Source organism: Lissotriton helveticus, chromosome 5_1, assembly GCF_964261635.1.
Source record: "Lissotriton helveticus chromosome 5_1, aLisHel1.1, whole genome shotgun sequence".
NCBI classification, from domain to species: Eukaryota; Metazoa; Chordata; class Amphibia; order Caudata; family Salamandridae; genus Lissotriton; species Lissotriton helveticus.
Window position 1 is genome coordinate 2,141,641,620 of NC_136065.1, and position 11,051 is coordinate 2,141,652,670.

At 46.0% G+C, this 11,051-nt stretch overlaps 1 protein-coding gene and 1 long non-coding RNA gene across 3 annotated transcripts in view; one reads left to right on the forward strand and one right to left on the reverse strand.

Annotated features, from left to right (window-relative positions):
• Positions 1 to 11,051, forward strand: part of LOC144756428 (uncharacterized) — a 147,195-nt gene that overhangs the window by 87,962 nt on the left and 48,182 nt on the right. The gene's annotated exons all lie outside the window — the stretch shown is intronic.
• Positions 1 to 11,051, reverse strand: part of MIGA2 (mitoguardin 2) — a 147,297-nt gene that overhangs the window by 177 nt on the left and 136,069 nt on the right. The window lies entirely within an intron of this gene.

The window sequence follows — 11,051 nt, forward strand, 5'->3', positions numbered from 1 at the left end:
TCACATGCTTGAATCTTCCCTGTTGTCATGGTGGGAATCCCAGGGTACTTAAATAAGCAGTACTATTAGAAGAACATTAGAAAGCATGAAGATAATAAATTTGTAAACCAATCCACATATTTAGAATAGAACAAAACTTCAACCAATCAGAAACAAGCCCAGACCCCCATCTCCCCTACAGAGCCACCGAACCTCAGATTCCGAGCACAAGTATAACTAAGAGAATAGTCGTATGAGGCACAATGTGGCAAGCCTAAAACGGGGAGGTGGCGGGCCGCATGTGAATTTATGAATCTCAATACTGGAGAACCTCAGGGTACAGGTAAGTAACTTATTTTTTCTTCAGTATTGAATCTTTCATAGATTGACACGCTTGAATCAGAGTAGTTAGCAGTAATAATGTCTGAATTAAAACGATTAGGCGAAGACACTTCTTAACGAAACACACATTTTTAAGTAAAACAAGTTATGTATACAACCTTTTTATATTATAGCATCCATTTTGAAAAAATATCACAATATCTCTGAACTAGTTATCATACCTGTAGAGAAAAACCGTAATAAAGAAGCTGTACCTTAAAGAAACAGATGTCTCAGAACCGCCTGTCCTATTGAAGCATCATTTCCATGCACAGTCCAAATGTAGTGCTTGGTAAATGTGTGCACATTCAACCATGTTGCTGCTCTGCAGGTATCAGGAAGCAATATGCCAGCAAACAGGGATGTAGAAGTTGATATCTTTCTTGTGGAGTGCGCTGAAACTTTTGTGGAAAGCAGTCTTTCAGCTTTTTCATGACAAAAAGCGATAGCTGACGATATCCATCGAGCAATACTACTCCTTGAGAAAGCATAGTCTTTTCTTGGGAACGCAAACGAGATAAGAAGCTGTTTCGTCTTCCTGAAAATATTTGTTCTATGAATGTAGAATTTTAAGCAACGTTTTACATCCAGAGAGTGCAGAGCTATTTCAGCAGGAGACGAAGGGTTTTTGAAGTATGTGGCCAATATTTTATATGTTCATTTAGGTGTAATGAAGTTGGAACTTTAGATATAGAGCGTGGGTTCGTTCCTAACACCAGCTTGTCTTCCTTACACTGTAGAAATCGTTCTGAAACTGTGAAAGCCTGAATTTCACTGACTCTCTTGGCTGATGTGAGGGCCAACAAGAGCGCAGTTTACCATGAGATGTATTTCATTTCTGCTTTATGGATCGGTTCAAAGGGTGGCTTCATGAGTTGAGTGGGAACCATATTTAACTGCCGAGCTACTGCAGGAAGTTTTATAGGCAGAAAAGACATGAAAAGGCCTCTCATCAATTATTTTAGTATCCTTATAGACCAAAGAGAAAGTTCCCGTTACTTCCTACAAAATCTGGAAATCGCTGCCAGGTGAACCTAGATGGACGAGTGTGCCAGAATTTGCCAAAGGAAGGAGATATGGCAACACCTGTTCCGGTGGAGAATGGAAAGGATGCAGGGCCTTCTTATTGCACGAGTGGCAGAATCTCTTCCATTTTGCTGTATAAGCCTTATTTGTGGGAAAAGCTCTTGAATGATGCAGGATAGATTTACATTCTGCTGAAATATTTAAAGCTCCGAACTTATAGTCGTGAGACACAATGCCGATGAACTTAGTCTTTATTTGTGGGTGTAGTATCTGACTGTCCATGGAGACTAGATTGTTTAATGACCTAAAGCAAATGTGTGGTGAAATTAATTGTATTAGGACCTCCGAATACCAAAACTGTCTTGGCCATGAAGGGGCTACGTGAAGGAGCTGGCATGGCTCCTTCTTTATTTTGCGTATTACTCTTGGGATCAGTGGAAACTTATAAGTACTGTAGGTGGAGAGCATTCCCCCAAGATTGTTTCTGAGGACAACTGCTGGCAAACCATACACACTTTTTGTTGGTCAGAGTCGCAAAAAGATCTAACTCTTGAGTGTCCCACACCTTGAATACTTATTCCAGCTGCCCCCGATTCAGTTCCCATTTGTGGCATTTGCTGCCTGTTCTGCTGAGAGAATCTGCCCATTCGTTGTCTCTGCCCGGGACATGCTCTGCTTGCAGAGATATTTTGTGCTTCAGCAACTACTTCCAGATTTCTTGTGATTGAACCAATCGCGTGTGAGATTTGGTATCCCTGCTTGGCCAGCTAGAACATAGTTGTGGTGGTGTCCATTCTTACCAGAATAGGAGAGCCTCGAATACTGGGAAGGAATACTTGCAGCCCTAGAAACACTACCCTCAACTCCAAGAGATCTATATGCATCTGTGCTTCTTGGACAGACCATTTTCCATGAATTTCCATGTCTTGGAGATGCGCTCCCCAACCATCCAGGGAGGCATCAGCTGTCATAATGTAGCTGGGGCGTGTTGCCTCAAAGGATAGGCCTTGAGAAATATTGAGCTCTTTTCCCCACCATGACAGAGCCTTCCTCATTGCCTGTGTGATTAGAATGACAGTGAACCTGAAACCACTGGACGTTCAGCTTTTCCTGAAGCAGCCTCACATGCAATCGTCAATTTGGAATCAATGGTATGCACGAGGAGAGCATTCCCAGCATAGACTTGTATATTCTTACTGAAGCAGACTTTTTTGATCGAAGTTCAGCCACCATCTGTATTCCCTTGCGCCTTCGTTTTGGCGTGGGATATGCGTTTGCTACCTTGGTGTCCAAGACTGCTTCAAGGAATATCCTCGTTTCACTTGGGATGAGAAATTACTTTTCTATGTTGAGTTGCAGCCCCAGAGATTTGAATAACCGACGACAAGCCAAAGTAGATTCTCATTACAGAGTAAACGTGGATCATTTTACGAGCCAGTCCTTCAGGAAGGGAAATACCTGGTGGCCTGGCTTCTCAGATAAGTCACTACTGACGCCATGCACTTTGTGAATACGCTGGGGGCTGAACGAAGGCCGAAAGGGAGGACCATGAATCGATAATGGCACACTGCCACCTCGACCCTCAGGAACTAACAATATTTGACATGAATTGCTGTTTGCATTTGTATCCTGCCCTTATATACTATCAGTATTATACCTACACTTACACCTTGTACTTTGTAATTTACCGTATGTATTTGCTCTACTGCACACTCTTATATCCTGGTTATGCTGGTTGATCACTAGTGCCACTTTTGTAATGTATAACTTATTACTGTGTAACCTACTGTATGCATTTGTTTTTCTGCACATGTGTACCACTATAGTGCATTAGTGCATTCCCCCATACCCACCTAATCCATCACCGCAACATGGATCCTATCGGCAATCACACATATAAAATCAACTACCCACCATCACTCACCAAAAAAGCCGCCAAACGCTTTAAACACAACTTCCTTAGGTCACACCCTGAAACCCCCTTTGCTGACACCTACTTCTCACCGGTCAATGGATCCCTGAACACTGATATCATCTTCCACACCACACGCAGAGCTCAATGGAGAAAAGCGTTCCTCACCCTACTCACCGTCTCCTCCACCAGAAAATCCGCTCACAGCCTAACTCTCTCCATCACACCATCCGAGTCTTTCCAGGCAGAGCCACCATCACTATTTACAATAACGGGATTGTCCTATCACAAGCCACAGACAGGAACCTGGAACTGCTAGACAACTTGTTCCCCACTTTCAAAGAACACCTCTCCAATTCACGAACCAACACTCATATCTCCTCCAGTCCCACCAACCATGACCTCACAGCTACATACTCCTCAATCAGGGGCACACCTACCACCCCTGACCTCCCATCCCCCACCCACAACCCCACTAACCCAATTCAGCACTCAAGCACAGACACAGATCGCTCCCCCTCATACACCACTCACCCCCCGCCCCTTCTACCAACTCGCGGACCCCCACACATACCTTCAACACTCCTATCACACCTACAGCGAGCATTAACACCCCGCTCACCGCTGACAGCACAGCTCCCACCCATAACACACCTAACTTAATCCAGCACCAGAATAACACGCACTCCGACAAATCTCCCCCTTTATCCCCCCCCCATTCTCAGTCCCCACTACCCTCTAACCAACTACGCAGAACATACCTACTCTCTTAATTTAACTCCCCCTCCCCTCAACAGGATCATCTCCAATCCCGCTTCCCCTCCTACTCGCAGCCCCCATTATCCTCCCTGCACCCCCACCAGGGCTATCAGTCTCCCAGCCTACACCTTGACCCCCCCGCCCACCACCAATGCCCTCACTCATACCACCAACCTCCTCCCTACCTCATCCACACCCCTCCCGCCCGAAACCTCTCGCCTCCCTAACTCCATCCCGCACACCAACACAACGCAGACCTGCTCGTACACCAGCCCTCTCTCCCACCTGCACACGAATTCCCTTGTCAACCAATCACCCCTGACTTCCACCCCCACCTCCACCACCTACCCCACGATGGACTACATCATGGCCACCCTCACTCAGATCAAAGAAGACATACACACCATCAAAGAACTTCTCTCTACACACCCCATACACCCCTCACCCACCCACCCTGACCCTCACCCACCCACCTCCACCTTCCCTCCCAACTTGCCCCCTACTCCGCCGGCTGACTCCCTCACTCAACACACCCCACACCGGGCGTCAATCCCTGCTCATAGGCGCAGTAACTGCCCTCGTCCCCCGCATCGCCCCTGCAACGCCTCACTCAACTACACCTCCCCGCCCAACTTGTCCCCCACCCTTCCGACTAACTCTCTCACTCAGCTATCCCCCAATCTGACCTCAATCCCAGCTCGTAATCGCAACAACCGCCCTCGTCGCACCCACAACTCTTCTTCTGACCTCGACACACACACCCTTCTCCGCTCCTATGACCCAGCCCCCCAAATTCACACAACCACACCACACCTCAACATTCCCACGATACACTCAAATCCCCTTAGACCACCCACACTAAACAGCAGATTCTCCATCCCCAATAACCTTAGAAAAGTCCCTCTCTCTCTAGAACCATCTACCACCCTCAACACACCCCGTCTCAAATGCACTCTTCTCAACTGCAGATCAGCCAAGAAACATGCCGCCGCCATTGCTGACCTCCTCTTATCGCGGGACCTTGACCTAATCATCCTGACTGAAACCTGGCTAACTGAATCTTCGACACCTATAATGGACATCTTGGTTCCTCCCAACTACCACATTATCAGGCTCGACAGAACAGGCAAAATAGGTGGTGGAATCGCATGCATCTACAGGAACAACCTCTCTGTTCAGAAAGTCAATTCCACCTCCCTACCATCCCCAACATCCTGGGAATACATCTGCCTCGACATTATTAGTGAGGGCAAACCGATATGCTCTCTTCACAGCATTTACCACCCACCCAGGGACAACTTCACCTTTTCCCAACAAATCATGGATTTGATCTCAACCAATTCCGGACGGCAACTCACCCAAATATACCTTGGTGACTTCAACCTCCACTGGAACGATCGCAACGACGCAGTGGTAAATAGTCTTAAAAATTTCCTCGATGCCCTTAACCTCACCCAAATATGCAACAGCCCGACCCACGAGAAAGGTTCTACCCTCGACCTGATCATCTCCAAAGAGGACTCTATCCAACTTGAGTCCATCCAACCCTGTGACTGGTCAGATCATCATATTGTCACATTCTTTATCAATGAAAAAGTCAAAGTTAACCCGGCTCAACTCTCCAAGCCCAAAGTCTGGAAAAGAGACTCGAAAAAGCTCAACCCAGGCTCTTTGCCCCCTAACAGTTGCAATCTCCTACTCCCACCGACAGGCGCTACGGACGTCCAAACTCTGACTGACCACTATCTCAACGCTATGACCTCTATAATTAATGAGGCTGCACCTATGGAGCTGAAAAGAGTCTCTACTAAAATCTCCAAACCATGGTACGACGGAAGTCTCAATGAGGATAGACGAGACATGCGAATGGCAGAGCGTACCTGGAGATCAGCTCCCTCTGCAATGCACCTAAAAGATCTGAAGAAAAAGAGAAACGCCTACTTCAGGAAAATAAAACGCTCAAAATCAGACTTTTTCAGCCTCCAACTCGACCAAGCAAAAAACCGCCCGAGAAAACTATTTGAGCTAATCAATTCACAATCCAAGGAGCAACCCCAACCACTCAGCACTAGGCGTGAGGCACCCTCCTGTGAAGACTTCGCTGCTTTCTTTATCCAAAAAACTGACAAAATAAAAAGCGATCTCCTCATTGACGCAAGCCTCTACTCCAAACCCCAATGCCTAGCACCCACTGAACCAAAAAACAATGCTACATGGTCAACCTTCGGCACATACTCGGAAGAAGAATTGGCAAACTGCTCAGCACCCTGAAACCATCCAATCACCTCACGGACCCCCTCCCTGCCTCCGCAGTAAAAGACTTTACCCCTTTGCTTCTCCCTCTCTGGACTAAAATTATCAACAGCTCTCTCCAACAAGGAAGCATACCTGACTCCCTCAAAGTCGGTCAGGTCACACCTCTACTAAAGAAACCTACAGCCGACCCCTCTGATCTCAACAATTACCGTCCCATCACCAATATTCCCACTCTCGCCAAACTGCTGGAAAAATGCGCACAACTACAATTGACTAAACACATTGAGCAATTTGATCTCCTCAACCCTCACCAGTCAGGCTTCCGAGCAGGACACAGCACAGAAACTGCTATGACTCACATAATTGACGACGCACTTCAAATGCTAGACCAAAACGACACCTGCCTCCTCATCCTTCTTGATCTCTCTTCAGCATTCGACACCGTTAAACATGAGAATCTTCTAGAACTACTAAACACAAGATTGGGTTTATCTGGAACTGTTCTCAAGTGGTTCACTTCCTTTCTTCACAACAGGTCGCAGAAATTCAAGAGTAACAACCTGATGTCCTCGCCAATACCGGTAACGCTAGGCGTCCCCCAAGGATCCTCTCTATCCCCAACTTTGTTCAACCTAGTCATGGAACCTCTCACCACCGTGCTACAAGCATCCAATGTACACTTTCACATGTACGCCGATGACACTCAACTTTACCTCAAATTACAATCCCCCAATGACATCTTGCTCCTGAACTCAACGATCAGATGCACCCAATCCTGGCTTGCCGATAATCACCTCAAACTCAATGCCCTGAAAACAGAGTTCCTTCTGATCTCACCTCCAGCGAAGATATCCACCACCCAAATTTGGATTAAACTCCTAACCACACTCAATGTCCAACCCACCATCGTGGACTCAGCAAAATCTTTAGGCATAACACTCAACACCAATCTCAACATGCAGCAACATATCAGCAAGGCAACAAAGGGAGCGAACTTCCAGATAAATACTCTGAGGAAACTTAAACCCTACCTCCCAGCCAAAGACTTCCAAACCGCAGTACAAGCGCTAGTCATCCCACGAATTGAATACGGCAGCACCGCCCTCTGCGGACTCCCCCTAACTACAACCGCACCACTAAGAGCTTCTCTGAATGCTGCAGCAAGACTCATCACGGGGTCAAAAAAGCACTCCCATATTACGCCTGACTTGAAATCCCTGAATTGGCTGCCTTTTGAAGCCAGAATACATCTGAAAATCGCCTGCATGACACACAAGGCGGTACACCTAAACTCACCCGGCTACCTCGCTCAGAAACTGACAATCTCTGGGGGAATTAGAAACACGAGAGGCACAAACAATCTTCTGCTGAAACCTCGAAGATTCCGGAAGGAAAAAACATACAAGCGCTCCTTCTCAGGAATGGCGCCTAGGATTTGGAACTCACTCCCTCCCGAAACCAGGCTTATCTCTTCCACTACACTCTTTAAAAAAGAAGTAAAAGCTATCCTCATGGCTAAATACACTTGAACTATTATCTCGAACTCTGTTAACACCCTGCACCGATCTGTACTACATGTTTGACCCATTTACTTATTTGTATGAGTTGTCTTATTACTCACGTGATGGGCTTTGCAGCCACATATTTGTACTGTGTGATCTACTGATTTATTTGTTTGAATATGTTCCCTCATGTACCCCTCTATGTAAAGCGCTCTGATATCTGCGAAGATCTTGTTCGCGCTATATAAAACTTTGAAAATAAAATAAAAAAAATAAATGTGAAAATATGCACCTGAGAGTTCAAGAGAAGTCATAAAGTCCACTTTGATTATGATGAAGCAAATCTCTTCCAACGATAGTATTCTGAAAGGCTGTTTCTTGATATATTTGTTTAGTCGTCTGAGATTCATGATTTGTCTCTATTTTCCCCATTTCTTCTCTATGAGGAACAAATTTGAGTAGAAACCTTTTCCGCATTGCTGCAAAGGAACTCCTTCTATTGCCCATTAAACATCGGAGTTGAAACCGCTTGTTTTAAGAGAGTAAGATATATATGCACCCCTATTGTAAGATGGATGACAGGGAGGCTCTTGGACAAAGTCCAGGGTGTGATATCAATGTATAATGTCCAACACCCATTTGTCCTTCGTGATGGCGTTCCATTGATGGAAAAAAGTGGACAGATGAAGGATTCCCTGAGGCTGGTGATGATAGGAGGTGGCTGGTGGGTGAAAAATGTCACGGTCCTCTAGAGGTGTCTTGAGACTTTCCTCGTGCTGAAGGCCGGCGTCGAGCCAATTGCTGGGTGTATGGAATGTTGGAAGCTTGAAACTAAGGTTGTTGCTGACCGACGTACAATGTTCCTATAGCCCTGTTGAGAATAGGGCTGGTATCGGTATGACTGGAAGGAAGGCCTCTGCTGGAACTGACCTCTCCCCTTTCTTCCACGAAAGGTCTGGTAACATCGCTGTGGGCGAGTACCTAGGGCCCATGCAGTCTCCTTATCTGCTTTAATCCCATGTAAAACATCATCCACATGCTTTCCCAAACAGATTCTTCCGTCGAAGGGCATGTCCAGGATTTTCGATTGAATCTCAGGGTGGAAAAGTGTAGCCTTCAACCAGCCCTGCCTACGAAGAACAGCAGAACCTGCCATCTGTCTGAAAGCCATGGAAGACAAGTCCACAGCCATATATATTACCTCAAAAGATGCTCGGGCACCTTCCTGCAAAATGTCTTTCACCTCCTTTTTCTTTTCCTCAGGGAGATGATCCAGAAGAGGTGCTAGATCTGACCACACCTGGTGGTGGTAACGCCCCAGAATAGCTAAAGCGTTGGTGGCCTTAATGGATGTAGCCACCATTGTAGCAAAGCACTTGCCAATACCATCATGTCTTTTTCCTTCCCTATCAGGGGGAGCTGAGCAAGGGTCTGACGGATTCCAGGAGCTCCATTGCGCTGCCTGCATAACACTGAATCTGGTCGAAGATGCCCATTAACCACACAGGAGCAGAATGAGGCGGCTTTATACTTTTTCTCCATTCTCTGCAACACAGCCATGACCGAAGCTTAGTTCCTCATCATCTTCAACCCCCCTCCCTGATGTAAAGGACTATGGGGGTGGATCATACAGATTTTCTAGTAGAGTGCTTAAAATTGTAAAGGAAACATTCTGAGTTGTAGGAAGTGGTAGGTTAAATCTTTTGGATGCTTTTTCTAACAACTCAAGGAATCCTCGGTTATCCCCTGGAGGAGAATTTGGAGAAGGAGATGGCGACAGTGAAGTAGCAATGTAATCAGCCTATTCCAGACCAACCATGCCTGGATTTTGAATGAGCTCCCCTTCCTCTGGCTGATCATTGGGATCACTTTCAATGTAATCATCTCTGATGGTAATACTACATGGTGCTGGCCTTTCTTCCTGCGCTAGTTGTAATCTAACCTGTATACCAGGCTTCTCGGAGTGAGAGGAACCGGAGCATGAGTGTCCGAAAAACATTTGTAATAGTCGTTTAGCATGTGCCTGAGATCCGTGACCAGAGAAGTTGGCACTAACATGGCATCGCCTCTTATATCTTGTTGTTCCTCACATGTCTCATATGGGTAATGGTCCTGAAAAGAATCAAAATGTTGCGGCTGATGACAAGCTGTGAAAGAATAGTCTCCTTCCATGTATCCCGATGTATCCTGGATAGGATGCTTGTCCTCATTATCAGTGTCCTGACATTTTAGTTTCAACTGCGACAGGCTGTTGGCGGGTCTAAACCGGCTCTCGTCTCCTCTGTATCAAAAAGAGGAGATGGAGGTAGAGGTAATACTTTACTTAGAGATGTCAGACCTGGAGACTTTTGAGCAAAATCACACATTCAAATGTCTTTTTTGTGCTCCATCAACAAAGAAAGTCGTTTTGGGGTGATCATTGTCGAAACCAGCATCCTCATCAGAGACTTTGACACCGTCGTCGATGGAGTGACCGTCAACAAGGTCGTAGACTAAGTAGCCAACGTCGAAGTGGTATACGTGGCCATCGATGCGCTTGCCATCGCTGATGCTGTGTTTGAGGCCGTCGACAAGGTGATAGTTGTCACTGTTCTGTTCGACATGGCTGTCATGACTGTCGGAGCGGTAGTCATTGGCACAGCAGTAGAAACGACTGTTGATTGTGATCTGGATGCCGTGTTCGATGACAGGTCCGTAGACAGAGTCTTTTCCGTTGACGAAGGCTGCTTTTTAGGAGTTACAGGCACAGATGCAGAAGTGGAAGGCTACTTCTGGCCAGAACTTTTTGATGTCTGTTTATGTGCTTCCTTCTTTTAAATAGATGATTACACAGCTTTCATCTTTTTTGAGCCAACCTTTAATGAGGTAGTGCCCTAAGGCTTTGCTTAGGTGTGGAGAGACTAGGACATTCCTCCTCATCAGATGCATCTGTTGGTTTTCTTTTTCAGCCATAACAATAATCTGGCCTCTTGCCGGACAAGACTGAGTAGAGTTGTAATCCTAGCAAACTGTTGTGGTGAAGAGATGTCTTTGTACAGCTGTATTTAACATCCTTGACATGCTATGCTCTAACCTGTTTTATCTTCTTCAGTTGTATGACCATGTATAGACAAAGGATGTGAAAAGTTATACTTTATCAGTGCAACAGCTGCAACTATATTGCTCTCCTGTATTCTCATGAAAGAAATGCAATAAAACGTATTCAAACAAAAAAACAATAATCTGGCCTCTCTGTC